The sequence below is a fragment of the Balaenoptera physalus genome (assembly GCF_965194825.1).
Source record: "Balaenoptera physalus genome assembly, chromosome: 3".
NCBI lineage: Eukaryota > Metazoa > Chordata > Mammalia > Artiodactyla > Balaenopteridae > Balaenoptera > Balaenoptera physalus.
This window is the reverse complement of record NC_138890.1, coordinates 111,371,117-111,398,243: the sequence shown is the minus strand read 5'-3', so window position 1 is coordinate 111,398,243 and position 27,127 is coordinate 111,371,117. Positions and strand designations below refer to the sequence as shown.

General features: G+C 38.0%; 1 long non-coding RNA gene across 1 annotated transcript in view; it reads right to left on the bottom strand.

Annotated features, from left to right (window-relative positions):
- The window catches only part of LOC309659031, a 157,816-nt gene extending 131,142 nt beyond the window's left edge, over positions 1 to 26,674 (bottom strand). Inside the window, exon 1 of the long non-coding RNA XR_014262523.1 lies at positions 22,027 to 26,674. This is a non-coding gene — a long non-coding RNA (uncharacterized lncRNA). The remainder of the gene's footprint in view (positions 1 to 22,026) is intronic.
- Between the last annotated feature and the right edge of the window lie 453 nt (positions 26,675 to 27,127).

Below are 27,127 nucleotides of genomic sequence, written 5' to 3'. Positions count from 1 at the left end.
TTCCTATACACGAATGATGAAAAATCTGAAAGAGAAATTAAGGAAACACTCCCATTTACCACTGCAACAAAAAGAATAAAATACCTAGGAATAAACCTACCTAAGGAGACAAAAGACCTGTATGCAAAAAACTATAAGACACTGATGAAAGAAATGAAATATGATACAAACAGATGGTGAGATATACCATGTTCTTGGATTGGAAAAATCAATATTGTGAAAATGACTATACTACCGAAAGCAATCTACAGATTCAATGTAATCCCTATCAAACTACCAGTGTCATTTTTCATAGAACTAGAACAAGAAATTTTACAATTTGTATGGAAACACAAAGACCCCAAATAACCAAAGCAATCTTGAGGGGAAAAAACGGAGCTGGAGGAATCAGGCTCCCTGACTTCAGACTATACTACAAAGCTACAGTCATCAAGACAGTATGGTACTGGCACAAAAACAGAAATATAGATCAATGGAACAAGATAGAAAGCCCAGAGATAAACCCACGCACATATGGTCACCTTATTTTTGATAAAGGAGGCAAGAATATACAATGCAGAAAAGACAGCCTGTTCAATAAGTGGTTCTTATTGTCCAGTGGAAAACTGGACAGCTACATGTAAAAGAATGAAATACAACACTCTCTAACACCATACACAAAAATAAACTCAAAATGGATTAAAGACCTAAATGTAAGGCCAGACACTATCAAACTCTTAGAGGAAAACATAGGCAGAACACTCTATAACATAAATCACAGCAAGATCCTTTTTGACCCACCTCCTAGAGAAATGGAAGTAAAAACAAAAATAAACAAATGGGACCTAATGAAACTTCGATGCTTTTGCACAGCAAAGGAAACCATAAACAAGACGAAAAGACAACCCTCAGAATGGGAGAAAATATTTGCAAATGAAGCAACTGACAAAGGATTAATCTCCAACATATACAAGCAGCTCATGAAGCTCAATATCAGAAAAACAAACAATCCAGTTTAAAAATGCGCAGAAGACCTAAGTAGACGTTTCTCCAAAGAAGATATACCGATTGCCAACAAATACATGAAAGGATGCTCAACATCACTAATCATTAGAGAAATGCAAATCAAAACTACAATGAGGTATCACCTCACACCAGTCAGAATGGCTATCATCAAAAAAATCTACAAACAATAAATGCTGGAGAGGGTGTGAAGAAAAGGGAACCCTCTTGCACTGTTGGTGGGAATGTAAATTGATACAGCCACTATGGAGAACAGTATGGAGGTTCCCTAAAAACTTAAAATAGAAGTACCATATGACCCAGCAATTCCACTACTGGGCATATACCCTAAGAAAACCATAATTCAAAAAGAGTCGTGTACCACAATGTTCATTGCAGCTCTGTTTACAACAGCCAGGACATGGAAGCAACCTAAGTGTCCATCGACAGATGAATGAATAAAGAAGATGTGACACATATATACAATGGAATATTACTCAGCTCTAAAAAGAAACAAAATTGAGTTATTTGTAGTGAGGTGGATGGACCTAGATTCTGTCATACAGAGTGAAGTAAGTCAGAAAGAGAAAAACAAATACCGTATGCTAACAGATATATATGGAATGTAAAAAAATAAAAAATAAAAAAATGGTTTTGAAGAACCTAGGGGCAGGACAGGAGTAAAGATGTAGATGTAGAGAATGGACTTGAGGACACGGGGAGGGGGAAGGGTAAGCTGGGAAAAAGTGAGAGAGTGGCATGGACACATATACACTACCACATGTAAAATAGATAGCTAGTGGGAAGCAGCCGCATAGCACTGGGAGATCAGCTCGGTGCTTTGTGACCACCTAGAGGGGTGAGATAGGGAGGGTGGAAGGGAGATGCAAGTGGGTGGAGATATGGGGATATAAGTATACATATAGCTGATTCACTTTGTTATACAGCAGAAACTAACACAACAATATAAAGCAATTATACTCCAATAAAGATGTTAAATAAATAAATAGATAAATAAAAGTGCAAATAAAAAAAATGTACTAACTTACTGTACAAAAAATGTTAAACAAATTTGTAACAGAGGTTAACAACTTTTACATAGTAGTTGATTATTGGCAGAAGAAAATTTGATCTATGTATCCTGATTTCCAGCCTGAGCTTTTTTATATAAACTAAATAAAAGTTATTTCGTAAAGTTTTATGACAGTGAAACACTTTAGAGGTAAATATTAGGGACTAGGGTTTTCTCTTTAGTATTTTAAGTATATAAAATTATAAACTATTTTTGAATGTTTTAGACTTTCGTTAAATACAAGTGATTTTTGTCAAGTACATTTTCTTTGTGTTTCTTTTTGGATTCTTCCAGGCTTTATTTCCTTAAAATGAATGTTTAACCTACTAGATTCACTCACACAATGACAATTGGCTTTCTAAGAACTATTAGATGGGCAAGAAGCCTTTGAGCCTAATAATAGTTCATTCTTAGAAACAGGAAACAAAACTTTGCCAAGATTAAACAAGACCAAACACCAAAGTTTCCAGGTCAGTTTGAGACAGAAACCACAAATTTTGATTGGATCTAAACATGGCAGTGTAAGACTCGCAAGGATTGTTTCCAGTATTATATAGAGGAGATATATATACACAGTCTAACAAAGGGAGACAGGAAGGCCAGTTTAATCTAGCAGAACGTTCAGGGAAGGATTGAAAACTCAAGTGTGTTGTAATGAACATACACCTGGAGCCCTGAGTCTCATGTTCTGTCACTAACACACCTGGAGTAGGTTAACAGAAGGACAAATGCTTTTGGAGACATCAGCTAACTTTTCTGAGGTGAATGAATGACATACAGCACTATGCCAAGTACACCCTCCTCCTCAGAGAGAAAGCAAAGCTAAGAAATGAGAGTTCAAAGGATAGAGTTTAAACATGAAAAAATTAATTTCAGAATTCTCATTTTCTTAATTTATATGATGTAGTTAACTGGGCCAGCATCCCCTCATCTGGTTACCAGGAGGCTAAGAAAAGCAAAAAGATATTCGTGAAGTGTTTTCGAGTCACTAAAAAGAAAGTGGAAATATACGTTAAAATACTTTACTTTTAAAGTGCAACTATAAAAGAAATTGTTATTATACAGCTGGAGACCAGTTTTTCATTGTCAGTGGATCTCAGGGAATACGACTATTGGGTTTGTTAGCACTTCACTGTGTTTCTTAAAGGGTCTCACAGGTTCAAAAACACAGACCATAACATTTTTTAAGCTTTTTTTTTTTCACTATGAAACATAATACACATAAAGTATAATATATAAAATAACGCTATTTTTTTAAAATTTTATTTATTTATTTATTTATTTTTGGCTGTGTTGGGTCTTCATTTCTGTGTGAGGGCTTTCTCTAGTTGTGGCAAGCGGGGGCCACTCTTCATCGCGGTGCGCGGGCCTCTCACTATCGCGGCCTCTCTTGTTGCGGAGCACAGGCTCCAGACGCGCAGGCTCAGTAATTGTGTCTCACGGGCCCAGTTGCTCAGCGGCATGTGGGATCTTCCCAGACCAGGGCTCGAACCCGTGTCCCCTGCATTGGCAGGCAGATTCTCAACCACTGCGCCACCAGGGAAGCCCAAAATAACACTATTATAAAACAAAATAACATGGAACCACCACATACGTCAAGAAATAGAACAATGTCAGCAACCCACCAGCCCTTCCCAAGGTTTGTGACATGCTGAGTTGTTCGTTAAAATAATCCCATAATGTTTTCAGAGGATAAAAACATCATAAATCATGTCTTCAAAAATTCACATCCCAGATAAGAGGCATGTTCCAGACTCACCTGAACACGGTAAATTCAAACCAACAATAAGCCAAGATTTGTATTTTGGTTTGAGTGAAACATGTCAAGTTAGGAGTTAGAGATAATAAATACAGTCAGCATCCAACAGAAAACTCAGCTCTGCCCTCCTGGTACTTTGCTTCACGATGAAATTATGCTGTTAGGATCTGAGACCCACCTACCGCTTTTGGGGGGGAGGGGCACCTGAGAAAACAGATAAATATCATAAGGCCTGGAGGCAAAATTTGTGTAGGAGTAGGTTAATATTGGCCTGATCTGGCATTCACTTTCTAGAGTAAAGGAAGAACTTGTCTTTCTCACAGACAATTTACTTGGTGTTCTTGCTTCCATCTTTCCCAGACCCAATGCTTCCTCTCAATTGGAAATTGTTTCTGGCAGCAGGTATGTGGTCACGCACAGCTAGAGATTCTTCACAAATGGATTCCAAGATAGCTTCTCTTCAAAAGAGGCCATGTGCCTACTATAACATCTTTTCCTCACCTCTTCTTCACCAAATCTTCTCCTGTATGTTTTGAGATGAGCATAGATTTCTGAAATTTTGCATACCAAGTTTGTTAAACTTTTGATAAGGATAACTCCGTAGCTGGGTGCAATTGTTAGGTGAGTAAATTCAGTCTCTCTCTGTATATGTAGCTTCATCAAGAAAAACAGAAAGAATAAATGAATAAGTGAATGAATGAACGAATGGAGTCCTACTTGTGTGTGCTTTCCAGCAGATTCTGGGCTGCTCATGTCTTGGAACTATTTCTTGTCCCAGCAGAAAGCATATTAGAAGCTTCCTGACTAGGACAAAATTGATTTGCACACCAGATTCTTGTATCCTTACTGGTTACCTGATCAACTGCTTCCCGTCTTCGCTGTCAAGGTGTTTTCCTCATCACCTTGCCTAACCTCTGGCTTCCCTCGTGATTGCCTCATGCCATCTTCCTGGTCTCTACTCACTGGCCTGGGCTTTGGCTTGGGTGGCATCTGACTCCAACATGGATCCTGCAACTAACCCGGTTACGGCACAGCCTTGCTGTTAACCCCTGGCACTTATGTTTTCCATTTCTAACCAAACCGCCTTACCTTTGCCTCTGTTGGAGTCCTTGACCAACTTCTGAACTCACCTCCTCTCCCACACCCTCAGCCTTGCCTCACTTTTCTCAAGGCCTGCCTTTGCCTTGTCACATGACACATTCTGTTCGGAGCACCAGGCACTGATCATTGTTTAATGCACTCTCTGTATTTTTATGGCCATGAGATTATTTGTTTCTCCAGCTATGCTATAAGGGCTGATTTAAGACAGGTGCCATTTCTGCACCCACAGCATCTAGCTTTGTGCCTAGAGCTTAATGTGCCTATATGTACATTTGTTGACGAAAGCTTTTAACCTGGACCAGGATGACGCAAGTGACATGGAGCCTAATCCCTATCTAATACCATAACCTTAGGCAAGAGATTTCATATCCTTGGTTCTCAGTGTCTTCAATTGCAAAACAAGGATGATCATTGGGATGTTCGGCTTCAAAATCCTTCAACTGTGCTTGATACTCAGAACCTTAATTATGAAACCTTCCATAATGATAGTACTCAATTTTCATCCTAAAAGGGGGATTTGCATTGTTCTCACCATTATTCAAAACTGATTTTCATAGAAAAGTGATTTTCAAGGCAAGCAGTCCCTATTACCTTTCTCACGCCCATCACAGTGCTTAGCAGACAGGTTCTTCAATCCTAGGACTAATGTAAGAGATGAATCGCCACCTAGTGGACATGTCCCTAGCCTGTGCACTCCCCACCAGGGCAAGAGGGAGCTTTGTTCTCTGTGGCTGATGGATCCTACCCATAGCTTCTCCTTCCTCCACCTGACATGCATCTCAACCTTGTAACTGCTTTTGCTTTCTAAAAAAAAAAAATAACAGACACGTTCATTTTGGTAAGAAAAATGTATTTATTTTGACCATATTTGATTTAATTTTTACCTATTTGTGTTTCACAGTTACAGTGTGGTAGGCATTTTAGGGAAAAAAGATAATGTCCAGCAAGCTCAGACTGAATCTTTTTAGTCTCTTATCAATTTGGTTTGAAAACAGTCCTTGAGCATTCAAAGACACCTTGGCTAGACACGCAGAAAAGGGATAGTAGAGTTCACACGTCTCCCAAGCAGAACGGAGTAGAGGGAGCCCAACTTTTCATCCAGTTCATCACCAAAGGCTCAGAGTTTTACAGTTTTTTTTTTGTTTAAAGGAAGACCATTTAGAGGCTAATTTAGGGCTTTGGATTAGTAGTTATTTCCGTGTGGAGTGGAATCTTCGCCTGGATAATGTTTTCACTGAGCTTAAGGAAATCTAAGTGACCACTGCTTAGAATGAACAAAAGGATATAACTGCACTAGGTTTTCTTTCTCCATCTAGGAAAAAATAGCCATGAGTTCTGTCAGTGGAGGTTCAAAGAAGCTTAGGAGAGGGTGGTCTTCGTTAATTACTGCAATAGCGAGAGAATTGCTACAGATCTTCAACACAGCTTCCGATGCCTCTAAGGTACTTAATTATTTTAGCAACAGAAACATATTCATTTAGCCAGCGCTAATGATTCCTTCCAGCAGCCCCAGATTGTTCAGCTATTCATACTGTAATTGCAGCACAAGGCTCTACATTTCTCCAGCCTTCTCCACAAACACATTTTTCCCCTTTTCATTAGTTTTTCTTTGCCGCTAAGTACCTCCAGCCAACTCATGACCTTCTGAGAATTTAGTTCCTGTTTCCTACAACCAACAACCCAGCGCAAAATTTCTTCACCTCTCCACAGACTTTTGTTTAATTTCTCTCTCTGATATCTCTTACTATGTCTCAAAAAAAAACTTCGGAAGTTCTTTGAACCTAAAAATAACTTTTCTATTGATCCTAATATCTATTCAAACTAAAGTTCTCTCCACCCTCCCTCCTTACCCCCTTCCTTCCTTCCTTTCAAGATAATCATTCCAAACAGTTCTAACCAAGGTATTAATACAGTCTCCCTGAGTTCTACAGACATATTGCCCAGTGGCAATCCTGTAGAGCCTCAGTCCTAACTAAATCACTCAAAGGATTTTGTCAAGATTTCTAAGCCATGTTCTTGTACCTTGCTCTTGAACAGACTTTACAGGCTTGCTCTTTTTACCTGTATTTTCTAGAAGCAGGTATGTAAGTCAATCCAAATAACCAAATAGAAAGGACTCAGTAGGGGGTGGAGGGAGGAATGAAGAAATTACAAGCCTAGAGCTAGTCTTGCTCATGCTTTCACACCCGACCCCCGAAGGAAAATATACTGTCCTACGAAAGCTATTATTGTTCCTCTGCTACATTCATACTCTTAGCAAAATCTCTACAGAGATCAGGGAAAAAGACTAATTTCAAAATGAATATACTAATTGATAAGCAATCAATAAATATCTGTCAATGTGCGTTAGGCTGTCTTAGGTGTTGAGTAGAAAAGAGAAATAAATATAAAGCACTGTACTTGGATTCTCAGAGCTTACAATATTATTTGAATGTTGAACTAACATTTAAATATTCATGGAAAACAGATAAGTAGCCATGTCATAAATCACATCTAATTTTTTCTATAGAAATCATGGTAGAATTAAGGCTTGTGTTGTTGACCAAGGACTTGATGCTCAGCCCTTCATGGAATTAAAAAATGGGAGCCACATTAAGTATAAATAGTATATCTGTATGGTATAAGTGTTTCTAAGATGTGTATCGGGAGCTCAAACAGTGAGATGTGGTATATTCTGTCAGATGGTGGACTGACAAAAAAAAATATGTTCACATCTTAACCCCCGGAACCTGGAAATGTGTCCTTATTTGGAAAAAAGGGTCTTTGCACATGTAATTAACTTAAGGATCTTCAAGTGAGATTACCCTGGATTACCCTGGTGGGCCTTAAATCCTATGACAAGTATCCTTATAAGAGAAAGAAGAGAAGACACAGACACAGAGGAAAAGGTTATATGAACACAGAAGCAGATATTCAAATTTTACAGCCACAAACCAAGGAACCCCTGGCACCACAAGAAGCTAGAAGAGGCAAGGAAGGTCCATTCCTAGAGCCTTCAGAGGGAGAGCTGCCCGGCTACCAACTTGATTGCAGACTTGTAGTCCATAATTGTGAGAACATAAATTTCTATTATTTTAAGCCACTAAGTTTGTAGTAATTTGTTGTGACAGACACAAGATTTTAATACACATGGTAACCAAGTACATAAAACCTTTCGATGGTCTTATTTTATTCACCATAAATTCTGCCTGACCTTTACTGTAATGAATCAGAAATTAAAGTTATAGCCATATAGGATTAATGAAATTCAGTAGATTTTGTCTGGGGAGTGTGACAGCATCTTTGAAGAGATGTGTGGGGATGATAAAAAAGATTTACAGAAACTTATCCATGTGTATCTGCTTTGCTCTCACCTTTTTCTTTTCTTTTCTTTTTTTCTAAGTTCTGGGTAACACCTAAAGGAATTAGGGAGTAAGCTTTGGCTCATCTGTTACTCTCAAACCCAAGTGTGCCTGGCTTCTTGAGGCAAACCTAATTTAAAAAATCGTATTGTTTTTCTTATCTGTAACACAGTTGAGAAAACCAGATCACAAATCTTTAAAATATTCGAACCAATCCTTTAATTTACCACAGCATTACTTCATCAGTTTGGAATCCTTAAAGCTATGCTTGGATTTGATGACCAAATCGTTTTCGAAATCTGCTCCTGAATGTGTATAATTAAAAGCGTTTGTATCCTAGTCATAAGACTAACTCTTTATCAGATATTGTTTGTAGTCATAATCATTAGTCAGTTTAAGGGAAATCCAAGATATAATCCTGAAGTAATGACATTGAATCCTAAACAATGCCAGGTATATAGTAGGCACTCAATAAATATCTGTTCAGTGAATGAATTTATTCCGCTAAAAAAGAGTTTGACTTCAGGTAGTCCTCTGGTTAGAATTGCGTAATTGAAATAAACCCATTAAAGCTGAGGATACCTATAGAAAGTCAAAGACAGTGATAAGATAATACAATGTAGAAGAAACAGATGCAAATCCCTGAAGAGGCTGGAAGAGTGCCGCTGGCTGGAGTGAGATAAGAGAGGGGTTGGGACTGGGGTAGCTAGAGGGCACACACTCTGTCTTGAGGGAGCAGCCGCTGCTCAGCTGTAGCCAGTTGTCGCCATGCAGAAATTTGAAACTAATTAGCCATTCATCTCGTATTTTCAAGAGAAGCCAGAAATATAGATGAGAACACTTGCCATTTTAAAAGTTGGCAATGAGTTCACTTTTTAAAAAAATGCTCTGTGACGACCAAACAAAACATCTGCTGGCCAGATAGAGCCAGAGTCCTCCAGTCTGGGTCTCTGCTTCCCAGCATCTTTCCCTTTCTCTACCTCCCTCGGGTTTCTCTCTATTTCCTTTCTTTCGCTTTCTCTCCTCAGCCTCTTGAACCACTAATTGTCTAGAAACTGATGTCCCGGATAAAAGTTGTGCAGGGCAAAAAGACCGGAGAACTGGATGGGTTCTGAATGTCAGAACAAGACTTACCTTGTGCAAGTCAGAAAACAGACCAGGAAGCAAGTAAATGGACTTTGGATGTCATAAATGCTGGGGTTTAGTCCATAATCTAATGAATATCTAATCACTGGAACATTAATTCTTTGGTTCTTAGTTTCTCCATCAATAAAATGGGGATAATTGCACCCATGTCAACTGCACCATTATTGTGAAACCAAATGAGATAATAGTTTTAAATGAGCCGCATCAATATAAAGGGCTGTACAGTTAGTAATCATACAGTAGTTACTAGTAATGAGAGGCATATTTGTGTGCTGCATGTTCGTTATCATATGATGGTTATATTCACAGAGCACCAGAAATGTGGGTAGCCAGAAGTCAAATAGTCATAAATCAAACATGCTGTAGTGAATTCTACAAGACAGTGTATAATTCAGTGCTAAATTATGTGGTAGAGACTAAAAGTGCTATAAAATTTCAGAGAAGATTGATGACAACTAGAGTAGTAGGAGAAAGAGTCCTCAAGGAAGCCAGACTTATACTAGACTTTGAAGGCCGCAAAGGATACTATAATATTATTGGATTGTTTCAGATGTCAAAACAAATTTCACTTTAGAATTACATTTTTATGAATATATCCTATGTAGAGCACCAAACAAATTTAGTTGCTGGTTTCCCAAACTTCATTCATTCGTTCATCCATCCATCCATCCATTCATTCATTCAGCTGATACTTATTGACATCTATATGTGCCAGGAACTTTGATAGGTGCTAGGAGCACATTGTCTGTGTCCTTGGGGAGCTTACCATCAAGAAGTTTGGAAAATGCTAGGTTAATCAAGATAAAACCTTTTTGGGTGAGGTTACTGTGTGTATGTGTATGCGTATATATATGTGTGTTTAACTGAAGAATTTTCAGATCTTTTGATATCCTTGAGTCTGAAAATATCTAGAAAATGGTGTATTGAGAGTTATTTTACAGATTAGCAATTGGACCCAGCGTTTAGCCACCTGCAAAATTGTCTAGAGGTTGAAGAAAAATATTGTGAGTATCATTTGAAAACATAATATTAGACTCTTCAAACATAAATTGATCTTCTGTTTCCTGCATGTATAATAATAGCCAATTTTTAGATTACAGAGATATTTGAAGGTATCCAGGAACTCGTCTATAGTGAGGTATCTAGGAACTCATCTAGTGTCACTGGTTAATAGGGCTTGTACATATGTATGACCACTGTGATCAGCAAAATACAAAACCATTTAAAATTGTTCAGTCATATTGTTATTCTGTACTTCGTCAATTTTTAGGATGCCTATCATGGAATTGTGCTCAATGTTTAAATTTTATTTTAGAAAAGGATTCTCTGACAAACATTACCACCAGTCTTACAGACACATTACAATACTTGTGTAGTTTATTTTGCTCTACTGTTTTCTTACTAAAATAAAACCTCAACTTTAGGAGCTTCAAAATTTATTTGAAAAAATATTGGTCTCATATAAAGCTGACTACAGTGGCAGGTCTATATCTTACCAATAACTTAAATTTTGAAACATGGGATTTCTGTGAGAGATTTTGAATGAAACTATTGTTTCATTCTTCTCTAAATCCATAGTTCATTCATTATTCCATGCAATCACCAATAAACAAGCACCTAGTATGTGCAAAGAGTACCAAGGTTCAAGGTAGCTTTATTTCAATAATGACCATGCATTTTAAAATAAGCTTTCTACTGGTTTGCTCTAATTTCAACTTCATGACTTTGTTTTTTATAAAATATGTCAAGTATCTCTCCATTTTTGAGGGATTAAATAAAGAAGCATTTAAGTGATAGTGTTTTTAAAGTAAAAAAGTAAGTTAGATTTAAGAAAAACAGACCCTAAGGAAAAATACAGAGAAAAAATAGGCATAAAACATAAGCAGCCTGAACCAATGATTTTCAAGCAAAATTGTTTTCCAAAAAAATAATTTTCAAAGTTTTTCAAAAGGCATCTAGTTTTCTTGAAGATAAATTATGTATTATAACATTTAAGGTAAAATTCAGCTGCTTTTTTATACATTGACCTTTATCCATTAACACAAATCCTAATTGAATTTAGTTTACTAAACTCTAACATTTTTTGAAAATTAAAAAAAAATGTTTAATTAAATTTAAATAATAGAAACCTTTATAATTTCTTCAGTAATTTAAGCTACTTTGAAGCATAAGTAGTATTCTCTTTAAGTTCCTTTAAGAAACTATCTTGTTTGAAAGCAGAATGCAGGAATGCAGTAATTTTTGTCTCTACTTTTTCCTATAACTGCAAGCTCTTTGCTCTAGCTATCTCCATGTCAATGATGTAGGTTTCTAGTAAGGCAGCCAGCAGGTTTTTATTCCCACTTAACAAATGTTAGTAACAATGGTAATGGCCAATACATAAATAAATACATGAAACAAACAAATCCACAAATCAAACCAAACCTAAACAACAACAGTAACAAATAAAGTTTTCACCTGTTGGGCCTAAAGGTGGAGTATGAGACTAGTAATCAAAAATGTGCTTATTAAAAGGAGAATAAACATTATTTATCACCTGGCAGATTAGTGTAGATTAAAAGTAATATTTTATCTGATGTTTCTGAGGGCACAGAGAAACGGTTGCACTAAATAAGTAAACTTCTGGAGGGAAATGTAAAATGTGTGCATCTTTGCTACCTGGTACTGAAATGTCCATCCCAGCTTTGGTTTCAGCAGATGCCAGTTGGAACTATGCAAATAACCAATAGCAGAGGACTTGAGTACTAAATCACTGTACATCCAGACAGAAGCTTAAAGCATTTTTAAAAACATTCAGTGAAATTGGTATTTCATGAAAAATAAGTTATTTTCAAATTATTTTAGTTATTTAGTATTACTAAATATTATTATATTAATGATGTTAGTATTTAAATAATTTTACTCAGTGAAAACTGAGTAAAACATACTATAGGAATACTTAGGGTGTTTAAGATGCTAAAGTACATTACGGATTTTCAAAAGGAAGGTTAGTATTTAATGTTTATGGGATCAGAGAATCCTTTTTCTAAGACATAGGAAATGGAATTAGTGCTCTAGGAAACTATATTCTCTGCTTTCTACCATATAACCTCTTCTTTTAATGCTATATCCCTCAGTTATTTCAACATTTTAAAAATTATAATATTTTTGAAGGTAAAAATAAATCATAAAACATTATATAAGGTGTAGTATTATTGTTATTTAATGTACTTAAAATATATGAAGTACATATGAAAAAATATGTATATATACATATATATGAAAATATGTAAATAAAAATGTCTAGAAAGCTATGCATCAAAGAATTTGCAGTGCTTATCTCTGAAGAGTGGCATGACTAGTAATATTTCTTTTCTTAATTATATTAATATTTTCCTGTAAAGTATATGTATTGAGATAATAATTTATTATTTATGTTCTTTAAATGATTGTTTCAGGAGTATAGCATATAAAGGTTAGGAAGGTGAGGAGTATGGGCTTAAACTTGAGATTTAGAGCAGAGCATTAGGAGACCCATAAGAACAAGATAGGGGGCATTAGGAAAGCAGGTGCCTTAACAGGAGGGTGTCAGAGGGGAAAGCTGTATCTCTTGCAGAAAATGTATAACTTATTCACATTGGAACAGTGGTTCAGTTGTATCCATTTGTGAGCTGGATCTGGCTTGTACCATCATCACAGGGCCAACTGTGTGCACCTCTTCCCAGGAACTCATTCAGTGATACCACACTGATAACTCAAAATTGGCCACAGTGAGAGTATTTAAGCCATGGAAATTGGGAAACACTATAAATCAGGGATCCTGCACCTCTGCAGAGAGCCAATTGTTAAACACTTACCATCACAGTACTGATTATATCCAAGTTGTTCATGCACCTAAAGTATGCTTTTCTTTTCTTTCTATTTTTAATAAATTCATTTATTTTATTTATTTACTTTTGGGTGTATCTTCATTGCTATGCACAGGCTTTCACTAGCTGCAGCCAGTGGGGGCTACTCTTTGTTGTGGTGCGTAGGCTTCTCATTGCAGTGGCTTCTCTTGTTGCAGAGCATGGGCTCTAGGTGTGTGGGCTTCAGTAGTTGTGGCGTGCGGGCTCAGTAGTTGTGGCTTGCGGACTCTAGAGCGCAGGGGCAGTAGTTGTGGTGCACAGGCTTAGTTGCTCCATGGCATGTGGAATCTTCCCAGACCAGGGATCGAACCAGTGTCCCCTGCATTGGCAGGCAGATTCTTAACCACTGCACCACCAGGGAAGTCCCCAAAAGTATGCTTTTCTTACTGCTACCTACCACACATGTATCTCTTATGGTAAACCACCTCTGCTTGCACAACTTAAAATCTTTAGAGGAAATGATTAGGTTAGTTTGGTCAATTTCAAGTTGATAAAGCAGGCTTAGGAAAAAAACTTTAAAGAGTGCTATCTACTAAATATAGAGATATTTTTTCCTCCATCTTGACTCCATCCAGCCATTCATCCAGCCAGCCATCATTATAACCCTCAGAAGTAAAGAAGGAAGGAGGCACTCAACACAGAGACTAATCACCTTGGATTATTTCCACCTGGAATACCTGAGTAGCTAAGGGTGTTTTCTTTTACTTGGCTCTGTGAATTGACTCTTATTTTAGATTCAAGTTATTTCTGTGGGCAGAGATACTTATTTCTATGTTTGGTGTTAATATTGGTATTTAAACTAACAACAATCCTAAAAAAATTAAGAAAGCAATTCTATTTACAATAACATCAAAAAGAATAAAATACTGAAGAATTAATTTAACCAAGGAGGTGAAGGACTCGTACAATGAAATCTACAAAACATTGCTGAAATAAAGGAAAGATAGATAAATGGAAAGACATCCATGTTCATAGATTGGAAAACTTAATATTGTTAAGATGTCAATGCTACTCAAAGAAATCTACAGATTTAATGCAAACCCTATCAAAATCCCAATGCCTTTTTCTGCAAAAATAGAAAAACCCATCATAAAATTCATACAGAATCTCAAGGACTCCAAGTAGCCAAAAACATCTTGAAAAGGAAGAACAAAGCTAGAGGAATCATATTTCCTGTTTTCAAAACTTACTACAAAGCTACAGTAATCAAAATAGTGTGGAGTTGGCATAAAGACATTCACTTATGTGAAATACACAGAATAGTCAAATTCATAGAGACAGAAAGTAAAATGGTGATTCCAGGGGCAGGGGGGCAGGGGGGAGGGGGAAAGTGGACAGAAGAATGAGAAGTTATTGTTTAATAGGTATAGTATTTCAGTTTTGGAAGATGAAAAGAGCTTTAGGGATGGATGGTGGTGATGGTTGCACAATAATGTGAATGTACTTAATATCACTGAACTGTACACTTAAAATGGTTATTTAAAATAGTAAATTTTATGTCATGTGTATCTTACCACAATACAAAAATTGGCGGAAAATAGTAAATTGATTTTTCAATAATTATGATAAAACATTGACTTTGTAGTTTTTAAAGACTTCAGCCTACACCACTTGAGCGTTCTCTTCTTTCTCACTCTTCACTATTGTTTTTGTTTCACCTCACTTCAGGGCGTTCGGATCCAAAAAGTTCATGTTCGAAACTCTTGAAACGTGGGCACATTTATTTACAAGACTTTGACACATAGTGAGGGTGTTTCACTTGCCCAGTTCCATAACCAGTCTGAACCTGCACTAAAGGGATTTATTACAAATGAACACCTTGTAGTCAGGGCCTCCTTTTTGCCTCAGGACACTCACCATCTTGAGAGGCTTCCCCAGAGGTTGCTCAGCCTTCTGGGAACATTTTACTTCCCCCGGAGGGCTGCCACTTTCCACACCACCACCTCAGATATGTGCATGTCAGTGGTTTCACCCAAAGGCTAGGATAATTTTCTCCTCTGAATTGGCTTTCATTTGAAACAATATAAAGATGGAAGAATAACATGAGGGGAATGGATACTTAAAATGTGCACTAACGAGAACCCTCAGATCCACAAGTCCGTGAACTCTCCTCTCTGTGACTTCCCAGAAAATGATAGCCAGTGACTCAGATTAGAGCGTCTCAGGGCTGACCTTCCTTTTGAGTTGTCAGAGAGCGGCATTTAACTTGCCCTAACTCCCCAAAGCTAGGAAATATACTCTTCACAGACAAAACACCCTGCTGACACCAGAAAAGACACGAAGCATAATGTGATCTGTTAATCAGCCACCAGAGTACCTATGGCAAGAAGGTTCTTTACAAACCCTATTTAATGAGAGTTGCTTGATAAACCGCATCAGATGTAAAGTATAATAAAGTGAAAAAGTGCTTAGAGGTCTCTCTTGCAGTTTAGCTGATGTGTAACTGGGTTTCTAAGCTACCCATCTTCATTTATTAAGTTCTTACAATTGACTGGGTGCAGCACTTTTTCATTTTGCAATTCTGGACACATTAATATGTTTGTCACTCATATTTCAATAAAGCTGTTGGAGGAGGGGGAGGAGAAGGATGGGGAGAGAGGGGAGAGAAGGGAGAGGGGAGTCACCACAAAGCAGGGATTTTCTTCTCAGATTTTAAAAATGAAAATAGATTGTTAGACACTAGCCTGATAATTGGTCATTGTTCCCATGTTCTGGGCCTTGGGCAAAGTCCTTTGTGTACATTATATCCTCCAATACCCACAAGAACCCTATGAGGTAAATAGTGTTATAATCCCTGTTTTACAGATGAATACATTGAAGACTTCTCTTTTGGGGAGACGGTAGAATTAATTTACTTTTCCAGGTTTATTTAGCTAGTAAAGTGGTGAAGTCACATTTCAAACCCAGGCAGTCTATTGCTATTTCAACCTTTATGTGTCTATGAATAATTTTTTAATGATGACAAAATAGGTGCACTAAAGAGTTTACTTCATTTTGAGAACTGAGAAGGAAACAAAAGAATCTCTGAAATAGCAATCAGATGTTCTTTCTCATCATTTATTTTTTTCACCAAATAATTTTTCAGGTTATCTAGATGTCAAACGCTGCTCCAGAAATCTGGGACACAGGTATAAAACAAAATAAAACAAAACAAACAAACAAAAATACCATGATCCTTGCTTTATAGTTATGTAACCCATGAATTTTAGCCTTCTGGGTTAAATGTAATAATGGAAGTACGTACAATTTATACTAGCAGATTCCCTGGTTAAGAATCCGCCTGCCAATGCAGGGGACACGGGTTCGAGCCCTGGTCCAAGAAGATCCCACATGCCGCGGAGCAACTAAGCCCGTGCGCCACAACTACTGAGCCTGCGCTCTAGAGCCCGCAAGCCACAACTACTGAGCCCGCGTGCCACAACTACTGAAGCCTGTGCTCCTAGAGCCCGTGCTCCACAGCAAGAGAAGCCACCACAATTAGAAGCCCGTGCACTGCAACAAAGAGTAGCCCTCGATCGCTGCAACTAGAGAAAGCCCGCGCACAGCAACGAAGACCCAACGCAGCCGAAAATAAATAAATAAATTTATTTTTAAAAAAATTTATAGTAGCTACCTCTTCTGAGAGGCAGCAGGGGTGAGGTAGGGGTGAGCGTGGGACTACCTCAGAAAAACTTCATGGAGCACTTATAAACTTAATCTAGGTCTTGAAATTTTGGTCAGTTTTTTCCAGATAAACCAAGGTGGGAAGCAGAAAAAGAAGTTTACAGGCTATAGAAACAACATATAAGGAGGCAGGCAGGATGGTATAAAAGAGCAGATGTTTTCAAAGGTAGAAGCCACAAGGAAATTAATTTTTAAGTCAATTTGTTATAAGAAAAATCATCCATATTAGAGTTGGAAATTTCTGGAACATGAAGAGTGTCCATTAGGCTATAGTAATTTCCAGAAATAAACATGAAACCCATTGTGCTTTGTGGCCAAGATGTGGAAAAAAAAAAAAAAAAAGATGAACTTGAGGAGTTTAGCTGTGATAGACACTTCAGGTCACAATGTGTGACCTAGGATTGCTCAGTGTGTGGTATCTCTAAGTGGTATATCAGTAGAATGAAAATAATTTGGGTCTGGACTAAACTTTTCCTGGTAAACTAAATTTTACATGACAACAAGACCACCTCAAAGATATTTTAATAAATGAACTAATGTTTATTAAACCTGCTTTACAAACTTTACACTTTTATGAAAATGTCATAAACTACTTTTCTAAATCCCACTTTCTCTTTAGGAAAATGGAGCACTTGAAAAGCCCAAACTTTTAATGCTCATTTTCCCCTTACAGAGTCTTATTCTTATGAAATTGCTGTCCTACTTTTGTTGGAAAATTTTAAGTCTATCATTTTTAATACCATATAAACGGATGTTTCTTAGTTATCTTCTTAAAGAATTTCTGGTTTTATTTTTATAGATTATTGGCTTAATTTGTAAACGTTGCATTAACTTTAAAGAAACCTCCAAAGACAGTTTTTTGTTTTTGTTTTTTTTTTAAGACCAGAATTTCCTGAAGATTTTGAAACTTCAGTTCATGTTTATTATGACTACCTCAAAGACTGATAGGAGTCTGAGAACACGGATAAGTTATTACAGAAAGTCCTATTGAGCTTATTTCAAGAACATTTCTATCTGTGAGGGCTAATATCCAAGGCTGATGCTATCACAAAGTCGTGTTACTTTGAAGCTTGGTAGGGGAAAAAAAAAAAAAGGTAAAAAGAAGCATTTAATTGACTAAAAGCAATGGAACAAAACACCGATTGATTTTTCTGTGTTCTTGCGTAAAACTGAATGAGGCAGAAGACAAATTATCAAAATCAAAATAATATGTCCCCAGAACAGAGTTTATCATTACGTCCGGGATGGTAAGGATTTACAGAGCACTTAACTAAGTCTGAGGCCACTTAAATGTGATAAGCAGTTTTGCCACACACTTCCCTCCCTTTTTCTCTTTTTTCTTTTTCTTTTTTTTTTTTTTTTTAAGAGGGTGGGAGTAGGGCAGTCCCTGTTCTGTTCAGCTTCAGTTTAGAAAAGAAAAAGGGGAAAAAGTGGCCCTCTATCTAAACAGTAAGAACTTCCTGGGAAAGTTAAAGAATACTTATTCTTTGGAAATTCAGTTGTAACCTTTTCCTAGATTAAGTTTTGCTTTGGACCTGATGGTATCTCAGGTCTGAGAATAAAAAAAAAAATTGTCACAATAAATCCACACTCTCATGCTCTCATAATACATATATGAGCTTGCTTGCTGCAATCTCACTCTTGCTCTCTCTACCCTCAGTCCCTTTCTCTGTCTCCTCCAAAAACTGTATAGAGACATATATGGTATGTTGTACGTGGACATAGCAGGCGGGATCCGTCGTATCTTGACTGCTTGAGGTAGTGTCTTTTTTCCTCTGAACTTCAGGTTTCCCTTCTGTAAAGCTAGAGTAGTCATATCTACTCTTCAAGATTATTATGAAGATATGCTTGGCTTATATTAAATACTCAGCAGTTGGTGGCCATTATTACTGTTATTTTTATTACTGTCGTTATTACTTTTTATTACTACCATAATCATGTTTGGAGAATGAACGAAAGAAATTTAGAGCTCATCTGAGATTGTAGTATCTTTTGTATCTTTTAGCCAAACACTTTCCTGGAAACAAAATATTTTGGTTTCCATAACAGGATGATAGTATAATGATTAGACTTATCACCAAAACAGAAGTAAGAAATCAAGAAGTAAGAAATCAATGCCAGCCTTGTACATTTACCTTAACCAAGAAGAACATCCTTTTTCAAACCTAATGGTGGTTGCCCCATTCAGTTTAAAAACTACTTCTGGCTGTAAACTTTTTGAATGTAACTTTAGCCAGCATTTTAGGGTAAAATTGTTCTAGAATCATTACTTCAAGATGGCTAACAGTACTGCCCCACGCCAGCCATCTCGGCCACATGAAGCCAGCACTCCCAGGGGCCTTCACCTCAGGCCACAAGTCCTCCTGCTTCCCTTTCGCTCTCAGGAAGAACTGGAGACCATGTCAGCCATACAAAACGCAAAGCTAATTTTCAAGCAATATGAGAGTATTTGAAAGCACTTCTACTAATTACAGCTTATGCCATAGGAGATATAGTAGTATTTTGCTTATAGTAATACAGAACTGGTTAGAGTAGGAAAACTTCTGAATCAATACAGAATGCTTGCTTTTAAGACTATTTCATTTCCAATGAAATGTACTTGAACAAGAGGGAAAAAAATACGACTTTTCAAGGAAAGGGAAAACTTGTGAATTAAACTATGAATTTTAGGGTGTTTTTAGAAAAGTATCTCTTAGGTCTGTGGAGGCAAAATTCAGTTTTGCAATTGCTACTATCATGCACGTGTGTTTTAGAGCAACTGGCAGATAATTGCAAAATATTGTTACAGTGCATATAAAATTTTGATACTATTTTTCTTACAGCTGCAGAGTTGATATGATATATCCTACTGATAAAAATATTTTATACTTGTTTTCCTGTTACAAATTAATTATTTCAATCATCACTTAACTACATCTCCCAATTAAAGTACAATTTTAAGTATCGAAAATCAAATTGGACCCTTCCAGTAAATGAATCCCCAAATATCACATGTTCTAAATAAACTAAATTTGAATCCAATATCTAATCTTTCTTTCATAAAAAAGTCTCTAGTCATTTATGTCAAAATTGAACCTCCCAAATGGAGTTCCTATGTACCTATTTCCATCCTCAAACCACTCATTTGGTTCAGAAATCACGTAATTATGAGTACAAAGGGATCTTGGGAAGTGCAATCACTTTACTGGCACATGGAAGTAAAATATGGATGCTCAATTTCCATCTTAATGCGTGCAAATGATAGACCCACACATCCAGGCATCGTAACTGCCCCTGTGCACAGCCGGTCATGTTGGCTATCAAATTTAAGGAGATAATCCTGCTCCTCTGAACATGCTGAACAACATTCAGCAGAATTGTCTCCAACTCTATTTTTGTTTAAATGTCTTACTTTTATTTCTAAATAGGTAAATATTGAATTCTAGTACTTAACATATTTTTATCTTTTGCCTAAGAAAGTTGATGTGTTATTATATTTTATTTTATAATGAAACTACCACATTGTCCTCTGTAAATTCTATAATCCTTGTAGGGCTTTGGGTCTAAGATTTGCTAAAGGTGTGGCCTAACCTCCTTGAGCTTTGCTGTCCGCATTGGAGAAATGGAACTGTATTTAGGGGTGCCATGTGCAGCACAGAGGCTGTACGCTGTGCAGTGTGAAAGATGCTTGCACAACTGGACACCACAGCTCAACTATCTATGTTAGGATACAGGTTTAGGCTTTGTAACAGAGGCTCAAAATTAGTGACTTAACAAGCTATCAGTTGATTTCTCTCTCATGGGTCAATCTGATTAACTGAATGTAAGCAGATCAACACTGTCATGGCAGAGTCACAGGTCCTAGGCTCCTTCGCCCTTGCTTCTCTGCCATCCCTAGGCTGTTGTCCTATACACATGATCCAAGAAGGCTAAATGCCACATCTGCATTTCAGGGGGCAGGACGAAGGAAGGAGGGAAGAGGGGCCATGTTGCCATCCTTGAAGGACATATCCTAGAATTTGCTCACAGCATTTCCCCTCCTGTCACATTGGCCAGAATTTGGTCATGCGGTCCTTTGTGATTGCAAGAGACTCTGGGAAATGTCATTTTCCCAGTAGTGATAATCCAAGAATGCTATGCAAGAAGGAGTGACCTACTGGACAGTTAGTTGGGGGGAAGTACACCGACTATATTTCCTTATTTTCTATGTTCTTGACACTCTGGCATTTGGGGCCTTGATCCTGGAGGGACTGCTCCTCCTGGAGCTAGCTAATTCCTAAAGAAGAGCACGCCTCCCATTCAGAAACCAACCAAAGCAGAGCCCATACCCTCAACCATCTCTTTTGTCAAATGCTCACACACCAAGCTAACACATACCCTACATCTTCCCAGAGCCAGGGGCTGGACAATTAGGGACCACCTCTACAGCCCAGGACCTGCCAAACTATTCAAACTATCCAACCCCAAGGTTACTCAGTGAACCTACCCTGTCTTGTCCATACCTCCCACAAAATAATGATAATAATAATAATAATAAAAGGCTCTGGATCATGTTCTGCTCTCGCTTCTCTTCTGGCTTTTGACCATCCTCGTCCTTCTCCAGGTGACCCTGTGGGGCATGCCATTCATCTATTTCTAGGGATCTGCGAGTACAAACTTATTCCTTCATGACAATCATTTCCATGTGTGCTGTCTTACCATACCTGACTAAAACTAATTCTGGGTACATTTTTCTTTTTTTCTTTTAACATCTTTATTAGAGTACAATTGCTTTACAATGGTGTGTCAGTTTCTGCTTTATAACAAAGTGAATCAGTTATACATATACGTATGTCCCCATATCTCTTCCCTCTTGCATCTCCCTCCCTCCCACCCTCCCTATCCCACCCCTCTAGGTGGTCACAAAGCACCGAGCTGATCTCCCTGTGCTATGCAGCTGCTTCCCACTAACTATCTATTTTACGTTTGGTAGTGTATATATGTCCATGCCACTCTCTCACTTTGTCCCAGCTTACCCTTCCCCCTCCCCGTATCCTCAAGTTCATTCTCTAGTAGGTCTGCATCTTTGTTCCCATCTTGCCCCTAGGTTCTTCTGACCATTTTCTTTTCTTTTTTTTTTTTAATCCTTTTTTTTATTCTGGGTACATTTTTAACATAGGGAGCAACTAGGAGTCTCTGCCAGAGGGCCTGTTACTATCTTTCACATATACTACACAGGGATAGTTCAAGGATTAAGTCACTATTGAACACTAACTTTGTAACTAATATTAACATTCTATACAAATATAAAGACAGTTATACAATCCAAGAGTAAAAGATCTTTAATATGAAAATTTTTAATATTAATATTTATTGTGTCATGCAGTTGAAACTAACATCCCTCACCACTAACTTTTATTCTGATTTGGCAAACACTGTAAAAAGAATGGCCAGATTTGAGATGTGGAAGATGAAATCTCATCCCAGTGCTTGATGGTGAAGGAGCAAGTAGAAACTAGATCCCCCAAGTTTGAGACACTTTCTGTAGAGCCTTCTTGTCTTTATTTTGGTTGATTGTGGGGACAATGGTAATAGAAATTTCTTCCATGAATTACTGAAATTTTCCTTGGTTTTCCTTGTATTACCTTTAATTTTTATCACTGAGCACACTAATAAGAAAACTAGAAAGACAGAATCTTCCATTTAGTTGCCTTTAACTATTAACACTGAGAAAAGAGGTTTTTTTTTGTCCAAACTGTTTCTCAACAGTTGGACTTCAAATGTAGGTGTATTACAAGGAAAAATCTCCCAGCAAAAGCTACAACACAAATATAATACAATTCATTTGTAGGACAAACTTTTTGTGTGGTTGACAAACTTGATACAAATGAGAATGACCCAGTGTACTTGTTTATATTGCACATTCCTGAATTTCACTCACAGAAATTCCAATTTAGTGCATTTGAAGAAGGGCTCAGGCACCTGCAATTTTACAAGCATCACAAGTAATTTTTTTAATATACATTTTTGTTAATACCTTTTGAGATATAATTCATATACCATACAACTCACCCATTTAAAGTGTACAATTAAATGCTTTTTATTTTATTCACAGTTATGCATCCATCAGTGCTAACGTAATCCATAACATTTTCATTACCACAAAAAAGAAACACCATACCCATTAGCAGTCAAGCCCATTTCCCCGTACTCCCCAGCCCTAGGCAAACACTAGTCTATATTCTCTCTATATACATTTGCCTATTCTGGACATTTCATGTAAGTGGAATCATACATTATGTGGTCTTTTGTGTCTGGCTTGTTTCCCTTAGAGTAATGTTTTCAAAGTTCATCCATGTTGTAACATGCATATATCAGTACTTCAGTCCTTTTTATTGCTGAATACTATTCTTTTATATGGATATACCATATTTTATTTATTCATTCATCAGCTGATGGGCATGTAGGTTGTTTCCACTTCTGGCTACTGTGAATAATGCTTCTAGGAACATTTGATGATAAGTTTTTGTGTGGACATACATTTTCATTTCTCTCAGATATATACCTAGGAGTGAAATTTCTGGGGCAAATGAGTAACTTTATGTTGAACCTTCCGAGGAATAGCCAGACCGTTTCCCAAAGTGACTGCACCATCTCACATTCCCAACGCCAGAATGTGAGGGTTCTGAATTTCTGCACATATCACCAACACTTGTTATCTGACATTTTGATTCCAGCCATCTTAGTGGGTGTGAAGTAGTATCTCATTGTGGTTTTGAATAATATTTTCCTGATAGTTAATCAGCATCTTTTCATGTGTTTACTGATTATTTGTATATCTTCTTTGGAGAAATACCCATTCAGGCACTCTGCTCATTTTTTAAAATTAGGTTATTCGTCTTTTTCTTATTGAGTTGTAAAAGTACTTTATATACTCTAGATACAAGTTCCCTAAAACATGATTTGCAAAAATCGTCTCCTATTTGTGGATTGTCTTTTCACTTTCTTTAAGCACAAAAGTTTTCAATTGTCCTGTAGCTCCGTGTTTTCATCTTTCTGCTATTGCTTTTGATTTGGGTGTCAGAGCTATAAATTCCAAATGATTTTTTGCAGTGACACAAGATATATCTTGAGAAACGCTGACTTAGTTGCAGATGGTCCTTGACTAGTTCATTCTTTTTTTTAAAAATCAATTAATTAATTAATTAATTTTGGCTGCATTGGGTCTTCGTTGCCGCGCGTGGGCTTTCTCTAGTTGTGGCGAGCGGGGGCTACTCTTCGTTGTGGTGCGCGGGCTTCTTATTGCGGTGGCTTCTCTTGTTGCGGAGCACGGGCTCTAGGTGCGTGGCTTTCAGTAGTTGCAGCACACAGGCGCAGTAGTTTGGTGCACGGGCTTAGTTGCTCTGCAGCATGTGGGATCTTCCCGGACCAGGGATCGAACCCGTGTCCCCTGTATTGGCAGGCGGATTCTTAACCACTGTGCCACCACAGAAGCCCTAGTTCATTCTTTTGGAGCCTGCTGTTGTGGATGTATTGAGAGCTATCCTCAAGGAGAGCTGGGAAGATTAGCCTAAGTACCCCCATTACGAGACAGTCTTCCATTTAGTCATTCATCTAGTAGCTATTAAAGTGTTACAGACATTATGAAAATTAGAAAGAGGTGCCAGCTGTGGGAAGATAGAATCTTTGGTACAAGTCTCAGTGGTAGTTCTGTGTCAGATGTGGAAGACAGTTTGCCCCTTTCTCCTGTCCTGTGTAGCCCTGTGCTGGGTCAGTGGCTTAACTAACAGACCTTGGGAGCTATTTCAAGCCTTGCTTATTCGCTTGGCTGGACACTTGTATAGTGCACAGCTGTACATGTTGCCCTGGCCACTTTATTGGGTGCTTTATTTTGTTATCTCATCAAATCCTTGTGTTAACACCTCTGTTGTATAGATATTGTTACACCCATATGGCCAGTGAAGATACTCGGGCAGGTCAATTGGCTTCCTTAAGTTTACAAAACTTGTACATAGTAGTAGAACTGAGATGTGCACCCCCATCTGGTGACTTTGATTCTAACGGTCTTTCCATTATGCAACTTTCTTGTATTCTATGTGTCACTCAACTTTTAAGACCTTAAAGCTTAGTAAATTCCTCTATCTGAAACCAGATCAGGAACTACTTGACATGTCGGGAACCTATTTACCTTGCCTGAGTCTGAACTCAGATCACCACTACCTTCCCGTTGCTTCCCTACATCAGATACCTGCCCTTTGAATTCAGGGGCTTGGCAGTGTTCCTCTTCCTGTACTGCTGAACCAGAGGAAGAGCTCTTCTATCTTCATGGAGTTGCCAGAATGCTGTGAATCAGAAGAAATTCTGGAATTTGGTATGGGATTACCTAATCCCTGGAATGCCTGGAAGATTTTATTCAAATGAGACATAAAGGTCTGGGATATGAAGCTCATGAACACACACAGGTACACAAGGGCACAGAAAGAAAACCAAGGGGCTATGGCAGAGGAGACGGGAGGAAAGGCTTTTATAATCCCTTTCTTTGCAGGCAAATCTTTTTTTCACACATGAGATACATATGGCTGCATCTCTGGACAACCTGACAACTTGTTTTTCACCTCACTGATATCTCTCACACTGCTTTCCACCTATACTATGTTTCACTGTGTGTGTGTGTGTGTGTGTGTGTGTGTGTGTGTGTGTGTGTGGAGAGGGCTGTCTATTTTCTGTCTTCTCCTCAAGGGAGAAATAAAAAGGAGGCTACAAGAGAATAATTCACAGAAATTCAGGATGTCTGTAGGAAGTGGAACTCAGCATAGGAAGTGGATTTGTTGCTCACCCTTATACCTACCTGAACAGGAGCAAAGATATTTGGAGAGAAGTGATTGGAAGGACAGAGGGCATGGGTAGCCTGGGTTCCCGCTATGTGGTCTGGAAGAATTAGGGTTTGGGGTATTTTGATGGGCTAAGTGACAGAGCAGAAAGTAGCTGCACTAAGCTGCCTTGCTGGTGTCCCAAGGGTGGCCTGTCAGACTAGGGGACCACAGCACCAGGGGATATGGGGCATATCAACTGAGATCAAGTGGAGGAGGGTGAAAGAAGCACAGCTGCATCTCCTAGGGCAGGGAATTGCACAGGGGGATGTCCCTTAGAGACTCTTGGAAAGTACACATGTGTCCTCGGTGGCCAGAGTTGGGACACCTGCCACACCAAGGGCATCAGCTGTCAGTCACTGTTATCCAAGGAAGCTTTCATGATCCCAAAGAAGATTATAACAGCAGACACTTAAGTAAGAGGGTCTTGTTCCTTTCCTTCACCCTCTCTTCTGCCATTTCATAACAAAGATGCTGAAGCCAGGAAAAGGCCAAAAGCAGGGTCTCAGAGCAGCCTGCCAGGTCACATCCTCCCCTCCCCCATTCATGTCCCTTGAGCCACAGAAATAGAAGCTTTGGTAGAAAGAAAGCCTTAATTCATATATGAGGTTAGCATTTAAAACTCTGTAAAAACAGGCATATATTAATGGAAAGTGTACAGATTGTTATGAAATCTGCCCAAGATTCAAGAACTTTATTCTCAATGTGAAGGGGACATTTGATATAGTAGTTTGGGTAGTGACTGGAAAAATAAAACCCAATAACTTCCAGGTTTTTATTTTTTCACCTCACTGAGTAGAGTCTGCCCAATAACCTGGTTTTAAGCAACCTAATTTTGCACTCACCTTTGCTCTTTCCTACTTTCCCACTGTTTTCCAAACACCATCTACTCATCTGTTCCCTCAGGTTCTTCTATTTGTGATCGATACCTTCCGTCTTCGTTAGGCATCTCTGGGTCATCTTAGGAAATAATTCCCAATTACAATCGAGTTTCTGGCTTATTGCTCAGGTGTGAGCATCTTTGATCTCTATTTCTCCACTTCTTCCACTTCTAAGGACACAGTTATCTTTCCCACAGGAGGTATCCTTTCCTATTTTGTTTACAGTCTGATGTGCCAGTCTCTACTTATGAATAATGTAAAATTGTTCTTTCAGATCTCAGAATACATTGTCTCAAAGATTTTAAATCATGTGGAGCCTACTCATTGAGAGTATACATTGAGGAGTGCAGAATTAATGGTATTACTGTTTACAGTTCCCTTATGAAAATGCAACCACTGTTCCCACTTGATTTGCTGGGGATTTGGATTCCTCAACTGCAAGAGGAAAAGGGGGTCTCCTGGCCCCTG